The sequence below is a fragment of the Mytilus trossulus genome, chromosome 4 (assembly GCF_036588685.1).
Source record: "Mytilus trossulus isolate FHL-02 chromosome 4, PNRI_Mtr1.1.1.hap1, whole genome shotgun sequence".
NCBI lineage: Eukaryota > Metazoa > Mollusca > Bivalvia > Mytilida > Mytilidae > Mytilus > Mytilus trossulus.
Window position 1 is genome coordinate 90,021,267 of NC_086376.1, and position 16,584 is coordinate 90,037,850.

General features: G+C 31.8%; 1 long non-coding RNA gene across 1 annotated transcript; it reads left to right on the forward strand.

The window, feature by feature from the left end:
* The first annotated feature begins 7,105 nt into the window (after positions 1–7,105).
* LOC134714295 (uncharacterized) lies at positions 7,106–10,940 on the forward strand. The gene is made up of 3 exons (XR_010106535.1): positions 7,106–7,221; positions 8,921–9,117; positions 10,772–10,940. It is a non-coding gene; the product is annotated as an uncharacterized LOC134714295 (long non-coding RNA).
* The last annotated feature ends 5,644 nt before the right edge of the window (positions 10,941–16,584 follow it).

Consider the following 16,584-nt stretch of genomic DNA (forward strand, 5'->3'; position numbering starts at 1 on the left):
AGAGAAAGTGAGTAAATCAATCGAGTTGAGGTGACCAATGATAATCTATATATAGGTATTTTACCTATGACGACGGTGTTAATTTCATGGATAACGGCACGTGCGCCCTTTGTTTCTAGTCATAATTGTTCAGATCACTCTACTGCGCCGAGAAGGGAAATTAAAAGCCAGTAACATCAAACGAACAATCGTAGAATAGCGAGAAATGAAATATTCATGTTCTTATCTCACAACTACAGTAGAATACAATAATGTTTGAAGATTACTTTAAGGTTATTAAAAATATCAAGTTCTCTAGTAACAAATAAGGAAGTCACAATAAGGAAATAAAGATTGTGATTATTATTTCATTACATACGTTCATTTGTAAAATAGTAGAGTTACACAAAAAAAATATTATCAACAAATCAACGACTTCGAAATTAATTTACATTTTGTACATTTTAACCATTTGCGTTTTATTATTATCTTTACTTATCAAAGAAAGATATATGAGATTAATCTGTAGAATTGTCTTGAACGAAAAAAAAGACCATTTCACTTCATCAATGTATTAACTTCACTAATAGACAAATGCCACTCATTTTTGTGTAAGAATTTTAATAATAAAAAGAACGATTGGTATATGATGCAACGAATCCATTTAATAAAACTCATCAAAGATACCAAGCTATCCAAGATTAACTCATCATACATACCAGGATTGAAAAATGTATTTGCACCAGATGTTTGTGGTCTACAAAAGACGCATAAGTGATTCTTCAATAAAAAAATATTAAAAAGGCCAACTTAAATGCGAAGACGAAGAACATTCAGGACCTAAAACTTTGCCATGTATAGCTAAAAAAAGAAGTAAAATCACAAAAATACTGAACTCAGAGGAAAATCAATTTGGAAAGTCCATAATCACATGGCAAAATCAAATAACAAAACGCATCAAAACGAATGGACAAGAACTGTCATATTCCTGTAAGGTAATCTATTCTTGAGGAAGAAAAGCCTGTAAGTATTTCGGAAAAAATCTGCGTGTTTCATCTAAATGTATACTAAAAGACTTAGAAATTACTTGAATCAAAACAGTTGAGAAATCTCAAATAATTGAAAAAATGTAAGAGCCTTAAAGCAAAAATTATGAAAAGTTGTATAAAATACGGGTTCGAATAGATATTTGAAAACAAAACAAGCTAGCGTGAATACAAAAGGAGTCTATGAAACGTAAATTAACAGAAAAACTCCAAGTAAAATTCAAAACGGAAACTCCCGTTATAGTTTGAAAAATCAAAAGCTTAAACATATCAAACGAATGTAGAACAGTTGTCATGATTTGTCTTGGTACATGCATTTCCTTGTAGAATATAAAATGATTGGTTAAATCTAAATGCATAGCTCGCTATAAGGTAAAATCATAAAAATGCTGAATTCGGAGGAAAATTCAAATCGGGAAATTCTTTAATCAAATGGCAAAATCAAAAAATTAAAACATACCAAACAAATGGAAAACATTGTCATATTCTTGACTTGGTACATGCATTTTTAAATGAAGAAAATGGTGGATTGAACCTGGTTTTATAGTGCTTAACCTCTCATTTCTACGACAGTTGCATCATATTCCATTATATTGGCAATGGTGTGCGAACTAAACAATCACATTAGAGGTTCAAAAGCAACTCGAACCCTATCGAAAACTGGGGTGATTTTCTTGCTCCGGAAGGGTACGCAGATCCTGCTCATGTAATTGCAAAGCCAGCTAATAGTCTAATTCGGTAGTTCACAATCTTGAATTGAGAACGGAATTGTAATTACAACAAAGAGAACATAGCCGATACCATATGTATTATAACGGATATTCCAACAACCAACTCGTGATGGCATCCGTAAAATTTACGAAGTAATGATTTCAACTTCGCCATTTAGAACTCTTGGTTTAAAAACGAACAGGTCACAATTGGGCAGCTGAAATCATCACTTTGGTCGTAAAGTTTTGTTTTTAATCGATCCTCATGGTCAATTTCTAGATATAAGTTCTAATGACATGACAAAATCAAAACCTCGTACGCATCAAACGAATGGATAAACCTCTCATATATAAATCTTTTATTTCGTATAAAACTAACTCAGAGTTCATAATTACGATGTTTAATTATAATGTATTTTATTTAATGCATGTAAACGCAGAATTATTTATTCAATAGTCTTTTAATTATACAAACACAAATCGATCAGAGTTGCAGTTTTTGCATGCAGATGAATCCTTTCTTTCTGTGGTATACTTGCATATGCAATTATTATGTAATTATGTCATTTTTGTCATTTTTATGACTTTGTCATAAGATACTGACTAGTTAATACGTGTGGTTTATGCTAACTATACATGTATGTAGACTGCGATGGGATTGTTTTAATATACATGTGGTTTTGGATCGAAATAATCAAGAACAATGAGAGACCAAAAAGTAATTTTGCTTTGCTTTAATACCGACAACAAAGTAATGTTTCATTAACGTTGAATTCTAAAGATATATCATCCAAAATCACGAGTGTCCAATAAGCTGGGTTCAATGGGCTAGACTGTTTCAGTACAACAGTGTCAATACGATAACAAACCCAAATGTTCTTCCTAAAACCAACTGTCCCTCCTCAGCATATGAAACTTGTTTACCAGTTGTATAATTTATTCAGTTAGTGTACCAATGACATGAAGATAACCAAATGCATATAGTTTACATCTAGTTAAGTACATAGCCTGTCCATTTAATACCTCTACCATTATCTTGATAGATGCAATTGTTTGCTTGTGTAATGCAAGTCTTCTTTTGTTTGAGCGCCAGTGTTTGCATATTTTCATATTGATATTGATTTGATATTTCATGAAATACGCTGACATTAACATATATGAAGAAAGCGCTAATTTTTATTTATAAATTATCAACTACAGCATTAAATTTATAAACCAAATATGTGTACTTTTTTAAATAAAGGAGTAGGTCCAGTAAGACCCCTTTTTGGCCCCAAAATATAGCAGTTTTACAAAATTGTTAAAATGTAAACTTTTAGTTGTTCATTATACAGTAGAATGCTTCCGAGACGTAAATATGGGCTGTTTTTGACATAACAATGCACATTTATCGGGTACTAGCACCATAAAGTTATGCTAAATTACTAAAAATGTCACAATTCTTGCATTTTAGTTAAATTTAAGACGGGTTTCGTGTAAAACGAAAGTAGCCGCATTCGTGTTCATCCTTAATACTGAAATGTTAGTTGTATTTTATGATATTACATAACATATATAAAGGTTGAGGATAAACACGGATGCGGCCACTTTCATTTTTGACAAAAACCATCTGAAAAGTGACATTGTTCGCCATATTTGGTAGATTTTCCATATTTGAGCTTGAATCGGATCGTTTTTAATGACTAAATCAGTTAAAATTTTCCCCATAAACTAATTGATTTAAATGAATTAGACACTTAAGTGTTAAAAAAGTTGTCAAAATCTTTTGTCAGATGAACCTGAAATTTGAGGCCAAAATCGGTCCTTACCGGACCTACTCCTTTGAATTTAAATAAAAAGAATTTAATAAAGGTTTTAAGTAATTTGAGGTACAGATGTATCTAGGGTTTCTCGAGGATAACTGATTTTTTTAAATCTACGAAAGGACAGTTATTGGTGCATATATATCGTATCAAATGAACCGTGGTGTAGTGGTTAGTGCATCGGACTACTAACACATAAGTACCTGGTATGATTCCCGTTTGGGATGAAAATTTCAGGAAATCAATTTTCGACTCTCCCTCGACACCATTTGCGAGTATGGTCTTGATAAACGATGAGAGTTCGTCGGAAGGGGACGATAAATGGCTGGCCTGTGTCCTTTTTATACTTTTCCTGTTACAAATAAAGGCAACAGTAGTATACCGCTGTTCAAAACTCATAAATTTATGGACAAAAAACAAAATCGGGGTAACAAACCAAATTCGAGGGAAACGCATTAAATATAAGAGGAGAACAACAACACAACACCGAAACGCAACACACACCAAAACGCAACACACACAGAAACGGACAAAGCATCAGACAAACCACCACGAGAATAACAAATATAACACAAAAACCAAATACATGAATTTGGGATAGACAAGTTCCGTGCCACGTCTTATCTCAATATCTATAAAAATAAGAGAAAACACAAACGACTCAACGTTAAAATGCAACACACACAGAAATGAACAATAATATAACAATGGCCATCTTCCTGACTTGGTACAGGACACTTTTAAAGGGGAATAAAAGTGGTGGGTTGAACCTGGTTTTGTGGCATGCCAAACCTCGCACTTTAATGGCAAAGTTAAATATAACATTGAAATGACAACATAATATTACAGGACTACAATACAAATAAATAGGATAACATATTAGACAAAGAAAAACATGATTAATAGATAACAAAAAGCATCCGGTTCAAAATTCAATACGCCAAAAACGCGCCTTGTCCACACAAAACTCACCAGAGACGCCCAGATATAAAAGATCGAAAGTGAAAAAAGTACAAAGTTGTACAGCACTGAAGATCAAAAAATGAAAAGGTTTCGCCAAATACGGCATTGTTTTTATGCCCGGGATAAGAACATTCTTATTATATAGAACAATTCATGCTATTGCAAACAGTAAATTTCATCAAATGTATATGAAAGAGATATACATAAAGAAACTGAAGTATTAACTAATTACAGAAAACTAAACCCGAATACATAACGCCCAGATATAAAAGATCGAAAGTGAAAAAGGTACAAAGTTGTAAAGCACTGAAGATCAAAAGCTGAACAGTTTTGCCAAATACGGCATTGTTTTTATGCACGGGATAAGAACATCCTTATTATATAGAACATTTAATGCTATTGCAAACAGTAAATTTTAACAAATGAATATGAAAGAGATATACATAATGAAACTGAAGTATTAACTAATTACAGAAAACTAAACCCGAATACATAAGGCTAAGTTTATCACAGAATAGACACACCCGAATCAGTGCAGGCGTCAAAGTAATTAAAAAAAAAATGTGACGTCACATACGATGGCGAAAAGGCACAAACGTTATGCCACATTTGAATTTATGAAATTTAGAAACAGCATGACGTCACAAAACTTTAAATGTTTAGAATACCTAAGGGTGTTTTATCCCAGAATAGATTACCTTAGCCATATTTTGCACAACTGTTTGGCATTTTTGGTCCTCTATGCTCTTCAACTTGTATTTGTTTGGCTTTATAACAATTTTGATCTGAGCGTCACTGATGAGTCTCATGTAGAAGAATCGCACGTCTGTCGTATTAAATCATAACCCTGTTACCTTTGATAATTATTTGTAGAAATATTGATTTTGTTATAAAAAAAATGAATTAAAATCCAACTTAATACCATTGTTATATACCTTAGACAATTTACGGTCTAAATTATGTGGTATTCATATTTTGGAATTACACAAGATATTGAATGTGTACTATACTGATTGATATTTTAGTATTTTTTTCTTTTTAAGCTATTGGCTTTGAACAAGCTTTTAGTAGCTGTGGGTATTCTGTAGAACTGTACTTGTGTGCTATTGATGTTTTCGTTAGTTGTTATTGAAATTTGTATTCATCAGCAACTGATTATTATAGTTTTTTCTGTATGCTGTGATGTTACACCATGCTCGTAGGTAATGGTCAGTGCTCATAATCTCTTTATGCATGTTCTTAACCTTAGCAAGGAGCCTACAATTGATTGGTTATCATTTAATGCTGTATATCATGTTTGTTTATATTTGTTGTTCTGTGCATACATCAGTTACTTCGAGTATTCACATATTGGTACTTTGTGGGTTTTTTATTTTTGGTAGTTGTTTTGTGCGTTGTATTGATCTGATGAGTTAATCCCATTTAAATTACATTTGATCCCATTTCAATCAAGATCACGGTTTGTTATTACATTATGCTGCTACATTATTATCATAGCATAGTGTAGTTGTTTAATTCTCCCAAACATGTTTAACCCCGTCACATTCTGCATGTGCTAGTCCCAAGTTAGGAGTCCGTATTTCAGTGGTTGTAATGTGTTACCGTACACTATGTTTTATTTTTCGTGTGTTTGTGTTAACCGTTTCCGCGATTGAATTGTTTTACAAACAACCTTTCGCTGGCCTTTTACAGTTTGCAATGCTGTATTTGTTTCTAATTGGCGACGGCCAAATGGTGAAATATAGTTATTAACATCTACGTTATTTGGTGTCTGATAATTCCGCTTATTGACGTCCATATTTACTTGTTTCAAACTAGCGAAGGAACTTTTATAGTTGGTATTTCTTTTTATAGAGAAAGTTTGAGATATCGGGAGATTTTTTTTGTTTCTGTTGCAATAATACTTGATCTGGAATTTGACAAATGGGTTCGATAAATATAAACAAAGAAATCTTCTAGGTCACTTTCATATAAGTGAGAGGTTTAGTTAGCTATTAAAATAAGTGTAATCCACCATTTCCTACAAAAGGAAATGCCTGAACCAAGTCAGAAATTCGACAGTCTTTTTTCCAATCGTTTTATGTGTTTGAGTTTTTGATTTTGCTGAACAAATTCGTAATTTTGTTGTCTTTGTTTCTTGTTTTACTTGTTGTAATCTTTCCAACTTGAAATATTGAAAGGGAAAAATACATGTCAAGTCTTAAGTAAATACATCCTTGTTCAACAATGTTTAATTTCGTTTAAAAAAAGTATTATTTCTCCAATCACGTTTGTTTCCAGAAGTTTAATGTCATGCATGAATGATGATGTAATTCAAGAATATACCTGAAAATTTGGGAAACACAGTTTGATAAGGAATTCCCTTTCAAACGTCGTCTTTAACCCGTATACGTGCAATAAATGCAATATATATTGTATATTTCACCTTTTGATAAATTATTATTGGTTATTTAGATAAATGAACGCAAAAAACGATTTAGATGATATAGTCACACTAATGACCTCATTTGATGAATTAACAAATGGAAGAAGAAGTTAAAATGTCACTCAGTTAAGTAGTCTATATTTACACGAAGAACGAATAAATTATCCCACAACGGTTAAACTTAAGTATTCAATCATTACCTGTCGCATATGCAATTCATTATAATCAACAGTATAAAATGGTTTTTGTTCGATGTTTCATCACAATTGTCGAGGATCTTAACTTGAGACACTTTGGTAAGTAAACAAAGCTTTCGTCCTTGCATCTACAAATATACCATGCACAATCTTGGAGCATAGACTGTCCTTACCTCTTAAATGTTTTCTTTTCCTTTTTCCTCCTTCTTCGTAACAAGTATCATCTGCAATACACAGCTTAATACAAATTAATGTAGATTTTTAAAATAATATTTTGACAGAAGGTGTTCGAATTATACCAATATTAATATTTTATTGAATGAAAGACTAATCGTTTGATTGCGCCAAATGCTTGCATTTCTTATGTTTAAATTTATCAGTCTATTTTCGATCTATGAGTTTGACTGTTCCTCTTGTATCTTTCGCCCCTCTTTAAAGAAAGCAAACCAAATATTATAATATTATAGAATTGACAGCACCGTCTACCTTATAAATTTACACTTTCTTCGCATGTTCATTTTTTAAACTTATGACTTATGACTTCGAAAAATCACATATTTAAATAGTTTTAATATAGAAATAACTGATAAATGAAATAAATGAAATATCAATAATTCCCCCATAATTTACATCAACGTAAGCATAAGATGTGGTATGTTTTCCAGTGAGACACTCTCCACAAGGAGAACAAATTAAACAGAAATCACTGTACGACCTTTAACAATGAGTAAGACACTTCGAATAGTCAGCTATAAAGGCCCCGAATTGAAAATTGTGAATGTATCTCCGTCATGCAAAACTCTGATTCCTTTCACGGATTTGGCTATACTTTTTGGAACTTTTGGATTAAAGCTCTTCGTCTTTTATCAAAGCTTTAGATTTTACATATTTTGGCCACGAGCATCACTGAAGAGACATGTATTTTCGAAATGCGCATCTGGTGCAGAAAAATTGGTACCGTTAATATTATTAAACAATTTCAGCAAAAAAACTATCATCAATGATTGAAAGTTGATAATAAAATTAGCTACTAACTCTACATCTTAGGCTTGTTTCAGCTATATACATGTTGTATTATAATTTGATTTACATAGAATGATACTGCTTCTATTTAATTTTATACGCTTGCATCAGCGACATTACATTTAGACGCAATTCCGCGCTTCATGCAACAGTAATGGCCATATATTTTAAGTTCGTATAAATTTTCATAAAACAATATTCAATTACATAGAAACTGAAAAATTAACATCGAAAATAGTTGCAAACAATTTTTTTTAAAAAGTCCCACATCGCCAGTAAAAGACTTTTTGCCAACCTTATAAAAAACAACTATTTATTATTTATGATATTTTCGTAAAGGGCTCTGCAGTTGAATTAAGTAAAAAACTAAGATAACAACCCCCTTAGGGAACGTTAACTCTATATAGGTTTGGTCATTGTATTTGGATTCCTTTTGGTCAGTTAGTTCCTATAGTATGCATACTTTAAGAGCTTTCAAGTTTGGGTTTAGATCGTTCCTGATGAAGATCAAAATGTTTAAAATGTTATTATGTTAAATTCATTCTACTAATGAAATAATGTTTTTGAAAACGAGACTCATAAAATGTTCAAAAATATTTTATTCCGGTTTACCTCTTCTTCTTTTTTGGACACTTTTAAAGCCTTTAATACAGAAGACGAGTTGTTCCTTTTTTACTTATATGTATTTAAATCTAATACATATTATTCTCATTTACATGATTGACTCATAGTTTAAAAAGCACGCAAAACCATCTGTATCATTACTGTTTTTCAGAGCTACTATTTGAATAGCTATGACCATTGCAAAGTGTGTGTTTTTACTGTTGTTGGTTATATACATGGCAGCCTTGGTTCACTCCTGGGTGCCAAGATATAATACTAATAATTTCTACAGAAGAAACATGTGGAGATACCGTATGATGTACAGGGGAGGAGATTCTGATGACTTCTATGATGACTAAACAAATAACGGTAAATATCTTATTTATATTAATACGATATATTTATTACACTAATACAATACTGGGATCAATCGTCAATTCAAAAATGGAAAAATCGGAGAAGGCTTAAACAGAAGTCAATACCTAAATATGAAACTTTCTACTTGTTTTCAGCAACTGTTAGAATATAAAGTTATGAATGCTCACTTTAGTTTCTAACACGATTTTTAGAGGAAGACGAAATTGACCTTGAAACGATTATATTGACTTTTGATGTCCAAAATTAAGCAAATCGGACATATTTTTACTTTATTTACTGGCTACTTTAGTTTGCGATTATTGTAATGACAAAATTCCATGAGACTGAAAATGAAAAATGTTTTTTTTGTGTTATAATGTGTGATAACATTTGTGAGGGAATTCGATGTTTGCCATACATCTGTTCATTGCAACACACGTTATGACCATACCCCTATATGAATGAGAATGAAATTTTTGCAGAGTCTTAAGAAATGATTTTACTTTGAAATTATGTATTTTTGTGAAACATTCAATTTTAAAAAGGAAGAACAATATGTATAAAGTCAATAATTGAATAGTCTTTTGATTAGTTTAGGAAATTTTCATATAGTGAGATAAAATGAACAGTGGTATAGCAAACATAGAATGCACTCACAGAATTTGATCACGCACTTTTCATAGACTTATTATGGATGCTTTTATTATTAATTCCACATTTTATTTCCTTTGAAAGTTTGTTGTTTCACTAACACCTCATTTTGTTAACAAACGACTCAGCGGGGATTCTCGAAGAAACTACGAACTTAAAGTCATACTCCCATGAACCCTCTGTTTCTACATAATTTTACAAATTAAATACCTACCAAAAGATTAAAAATTGAATAATTCGCAATTGTGAATGTCAGTGGCTGTAGTCACAACTCTTACTGTTTTCTCTACGACTTTTGCATTACTGTAATCATATCACGCTCAGAACCAAACGACACATGCGCATAACATAAACATCTTGGCACTGAAGTCAATTACAATGCAATCAGGTATATGACAGTTGTTTTCAATTTGTGTGTTGTGTTTGAGCTTTTAATTTTGCCATTTGGTAAAGGAAAATCTAAATCAATCACACAGCTTTGTGCTACAAGTTATCAAAGGTACCAGGATTATAATTTAATACACCAGACGCGCGTTTTACATGTATGTATGTATGTATGTAAAATTACCACTCTTTTTCTCGGTTCAGCTGTTATTCCAGAAACTAAATCTAATAACAAATGTGAATACATCTTTTAAGAAACGATGTCTTCAGACTACATAGATAAGACATGTTTACACCGAAATCGTTTCTAAAATGGAGGTTGACAAATTTCAATAAATCAATGATTTCCATTGTTTTTATTTTCAAACCTGATTTACAAATCAATCATTGTGATAGATTATAACAAAACTGCGTAGATTTATAAGTTACATAATATTTAAGATAACAAATAGAGACCCAAAACAACATTTACAATAAACATCGATCTTCATGCAAAAAATAAATTGGCAAAACAATGTTGAGTTTTTTGCAAATGAAAATTGTCAGTTATTGTTCATCTGGGCTTAGTGAAAGTTGTTCATTTATTTAATCTTATTTGTATGCATAATGGATGTGATTTCAATATTTTCAGGTATCAAATGTACTGGCATTAATGGTGATTCGACGAACAATCCCTCCACAGTTATGCATACACTTCTGAATAAAGTGTAAAACAGACATATATATGATTATACTTATGCATCAATCATGTGATATATTTTTTTATTTTTGAAATTCAATAAAGTTATGTTATGACCACACACTGTATCACTTTGACATTAATATAGATGCATAGCCTTAAATATTATTTATGACATTATGGGGATGTTATGTATTCACCAATTAATCTTAATATTCTTATTTATATTTGTACACAAAATTTATAGAACCCCTTTATATTTGAAATTCTCTTAAACAATACATATTTCATCTTCATTCCGTAATTTGCATTCAAAAAATCTTTATTTTTCACATATATTAATTCTGGATATATGGTTTCAATGCAACCACTATGTATCTCATCATCCACAAACACCACCGATTCCGAACCCATTCCCTTCCCTTATATGAACGAAGTTTTTTTTTAATGTTGTTGTAAATTATTTCATACATTTATAATAAGGGCGTCATATCTGCGAAGGAATTTAAAATCTTTAAATAAAGGCAACAGTAGTATACTAAATTATGATCCTGGTACCTTTGATAACTATACCGCTGTTAAAAACTCAAAATTCCATGGACATAAAACAACATCGGGGATAACAAACTAAAACTGAGGGAAACGCATTTATCAGACCATGTTTTTCTTTCAAGCTTCAAAATATCTGGGTTTTTTAATATATAGGTGACAAAAAGAAGGATTTTGGATCTCTCTATTGGTAATTAAACATTTTACGTTTTCCTGCAAATGTCAATTGCGTTGATGATAAAAACAAAACAAATATTAAACCAATTGGACCTTTTAATCTTATTTGACAAGGTGTTTACAAGTATACTGATACACATGCGAACACTTCGTATGTTATTTCATAAACTATTTTAATCCTCAAATTTTTAATTTCCTTTCAAGATTAATTGAATGTCATACTTTATATTGTAAGTATACTACCTAGAGATTTGCAATCTAAGCAATGTCAAGAAAGACATAATGAAGTCATGTAATCAGTTTAGTTAGTTTACATGTACACGGAAGTGACAGTCAAAGCACTTATATATAGATTATATTTCAATTAGCCGCGGACATAATTGTCACCCTGAATCATACTGTAATATATTTTAATACATACATTCGGATCTTAGGCTTAATCATGTAATGAATGAAACACTTCTATGGAGAAAAAAATAACGCACTGCACCAAATCATTACAAAGTCTCTTGAAAGTCTTGACTTTGTGAATGATAAAGTTTCCTGTGTGCGTTCTAAATCAAGAAAATTTAAGAAAAAATATTACTATCAAGGTAATTGTAAGTGTTGTTGAATATATCAAACAAGATTAAACAGGGTTATTATTAGTTTCGGCTATAAACTGTGATCCTAAACAGTATAAAAATAGTCATGGGCCGCAATAGTCGACCATAACAGAGGGGCAAAAGATACCAGAGGGACAGTCAATTCTACAGATTGAAAATAAAATGACAACGTCATGGCTAAAAAAGAAAAAGACAAACACACAAATAAATAGTACAAAAGACACAACATAGAAAACTAAAGACGAAGCAACACGAAACCCACCAATAACTTGGTGTGATCTAAGATGCTGCTGAAGTGGTAAGTAGATCCTACTCCACATGTGGCGACCTTCGTGTTGCTCATGCTATTACAAATAAAGGTAACAGTATTATACAGATGTTCGAAATTCATAAATTGATTGAATAAAAAAACAAATTCGTGTAACAAACTAAAACTGAGGGAAACACATCAAATATAAGAGGAGAACAACGACACAACAGAAACACTAGAATGCAGCACAGACAGAAACGAGATATGATATATAAAGGCAATGTTCAGGACATTTAAGAAACAATGGTGGATTGGACCTGATTTTGTGGCTAGCCAAACCTCCCACTTCTATGGCAATGTTAAATATAGCAATAAAATGACAACATTACATGACAGGATATTACAAACCCGGTAAATGGTCTAATTCGGTAGATCAAATTCGTGGTGAAAAGGGGAGTGGATTGTTGTTACTATGTAAGGAACATATCAAATATCATCTGTGAAAAGTTTATTCCATAACGGTCAATCAACTCGTGATGTCGTGCATAAAATTAACGAAGGAATGATTTTATCTTTACGAATTGGAACTCTTGGTTTAAAAGTTTCCTTGTGAGCATCATAAGAAGAGCTACAATCTGTCCATAAACCTTATTATCGAAGCGTACAGTATATTCATAGCTCGATTTAACTTCATCCAAATGAAACTAAAGCAAAAATATGTTCTTGAAATCAAATGATTTTGTTATATGTTGTCCTATTTATGGAGCATGTTGTGGTTTAATTGTCCCTTTCAATATTTAACATGACCGTCACTGATTCTATCTTATCCGTAACTGGTAATGTCGTGTTGTTTGGTGGTTTGCCTTTTCGAAAATCGGATTTCTTTATCAAGATTTGGATTCTAATGTTCTTTCCATGGAATATTCCAGATCTTAAGATTTATTCATGTCCTTTGTTTCCCAATGGTAATTCTGGATTTTTGAAGATCTGTTTTCGTGTAACAGTAGACTTTCATAATTTTTTTAACGTGGTCTTTTTTGACGTTTCCATCAGGGGAGATTTGAATATAATTTGACTCTTTATTATCGATTACATGGAAATAAAATCTGCACAGAGGAAGGGGTTGTCTGTTTAGTGACGGCTAAAGACATGTTCACCATGTCTGGTCATACAAAACTTCAAGCGTCCACAGATTTTGTATTTATCTGTTTTGGTTATTGTTCTGTCTAGACCATATTTTTGTTGGTTTGCTATTATCCACAAAAATGTCAGTTATATCTCATTATTCATTGAGGAAATGTTATTATATGTACATAACTATCATGACTTTGCATAGTTCCATATTTGTGAAGAAACAAAAAACGGATGACTTTGCATTGGATATCTTAAATATGTTCAATAATTTACAGAATGGACTGTTAGATGCTTATATTTTAATTAAAACATTGTTTAACACGTCGAAAAAGGTAAAACGAAACAAAAAGTAAGCAAAGTTGTTTTTTTCATTAAGTATGAAAATTGTTTTGTGAATGAACTTCTTTTACATTTTAATATATCCTACATGTTGGTCCCTATAAACAGAAGCTTAACTTTAAAAAATAGACATAAAAAGTACAGCTAAAGGTAAACAACATGTATTGCTACATGAAGAATAAGACTCAGGGTATGCGTAAGTATATACGCCAGACGCGCGTTTCGTCTGCAAAAGACTGATCAGTGACGCTCGAATCCAAAAAAGTTAAAAAGCCCAAATAAAATACGAATGAATTTGTGTTTCAAAATGGATAAAGTGATGAAATTTTATTCGTAATGAAAAAACGAAGAAATGGATGCCGTTATTAGTTATTGTGGTGTTTCAAACTTTGAATTAAAATCAAAAGTGTCTATCAGAATCTATTCGGATACATTATTTCAGTGTGATTTACAAAGAGGATATAGTCAAAACAGCTAATAATAGCAAGTTTTATTTATATTATATTTCAAAATGTAGTTCATTCCTGTTAGATTCTTGTTTTTTCTCGGGGTTTGTGTATTGAGTCCCTTTTGTTTTTTAAATGTTACCGAAAGGTAAACTTTTATAAAACGATCACTACGAACGAAGTGAGAATTGGTCACACGATTGGTTGGGTTGACAGATAAAATGCGGAAATGTCTTCCTTTATTCTTCCTCCCAATTTTGATTACATATAGACGGACGAGGATAAATCTTTTGAAAAAAGCAATTCATTAAGGCAACAAAAACAAGACTGGCAACAAAAACAAGACTGCATCAAAAACAAGACTTACAACTAACATAATCAACTAATTGAATTAGTACAAAAAGAGGCAACTCAAAAACATGAGAAAAATGGCTGTGATATAAGTATTGGTAGTGTTAAAAACCAATTTGAAATTTGAATGGATTAAGGCAGTGAGGTCGTTGATACAAATCAGAATTAGGAAACTGAATGGGTCTATCAATGCCCCGTACGTCAATCTTTAAAGACCCAAATGTTGAACAACACTTATCCTAACTCCATGACAAATATGTTGTTGTCCCCGCATATAAAACCCCAAACAACATCGTTTTTGTGTGTAAAACTCATGACATTAACGTCTTTGGTGCGTTTCCCTAAGTTTTATTTTGTAACCCGGATTTTTTATTTCTCTATAGATTTATGAATTTCGAACACCGGTATACTACTGGTGCATTTATTAATCATAGGTATGTTCTATGTTCCTTTGAGATTTCAACCAAAGATGAAGAGGTTCTTCCATCACTGTATTGGATACCTAAACTACATAATTGTCCTTACAAACATCGGAATATTGGTTCCTGATTTCTTTAAATAGTAAAAAAAAACCAGTGAACTCCTATTTGAAAAGCTCAATTTACGTAACCAGGCTGTTTCTGTTGCCTATTCTAACATCGAACTTGGACTTCTTTTAAACTGAGTGTTTAACTGTGCGTGATGCTGTATGTTTAAAAAAAAAGAGTTTGCATATTCGTTTAGTCTTCAGTGGCTAGAGGTACAGGGGAAGGAACCTCTGATCTTGTTGGTTTTGTCATGTGTGTTTTTAATTTTGGTTCATTTATATGTTTCTGAGTTAAGTCTAACACCTTTTTTCTCTGAATAAGTACATAATTTGGTTTAGGGGCCAGCTAAAGCCCACCTCTTAGTGTATGATTTTCTTACTCTGTTGAAGACTTAGGCCGTGGGTTCTTTTATATTTCTTTGATCGGGTTGTTGTCTGTATGACGCATTCCAAATTCTATTCTCAATGTTATAAAGTGAAACATTTGTCGTGAAATGAATTGATTTGATACCAAATAATAATGACATATACTCCACCTATATGTATAGCAATTTCAAGAAAACAAAACTATAAACAACTGTTACAGTTATACAAGTGGGAGCTTAAGCTAGCAATAAAACCAGGTTCATAGGTTTTTTCAACGACCTTGACTACTCATGAGGTTAACTGTACCAATAGCGTCGTCACTTTCTGTTCTAATGGATTTAAATTCTATTATGTATTTGGACAGGTCGCAGGAATCTACACAGAAGTAAGCCCAGTTAATAATGTGCAAATGTATATTTTTGAAGTCAATTGAAATTTATCATCACGATTTCACATCACAATTTTATTTAGAGAGGGAGTTTCAAATGTTTATGCAGTGTTTTGTATACTTTTGTTTGAGTATTTGTCATTTTAAAGGTTTGTTTTTGCCTTATTTGCTATCAGATCTACTACTGGTGATAACTACGTACTTCATATAGGTTCAACAGAATCATTGCTCAAGTTTGAACAGTTAAGGCTGTCGTGCGATTTTTTGTAAATTATGGTACTATGTTATCATCCAAATACAATTTATAAGAATTATGCTTTTCTATCAGGACCGCAGGAAATAACTGCCGACAGCAATTACTTGTTCAAGTTTCATCATTAAATTTCATGATTTTGTGCCTGACGCCCATCTGGTCAGTCAAATTCTTTCCAACTGTTACAGTTTTGTTCTTATGTTGTGCTGTTACAACCATGTAAATGTTATTGGGCACCCACAAACATGTATAACCCCGGGTGCATTTATATGTGTCTATCTCGCAAGTCATGAGGCGGGAATTCAGTGGTTATGCTTTGTTTGTTTTACATGTTTTCTTCTTTGAATTATTTCACATGTTGATATGATCGAGCCTTTAATA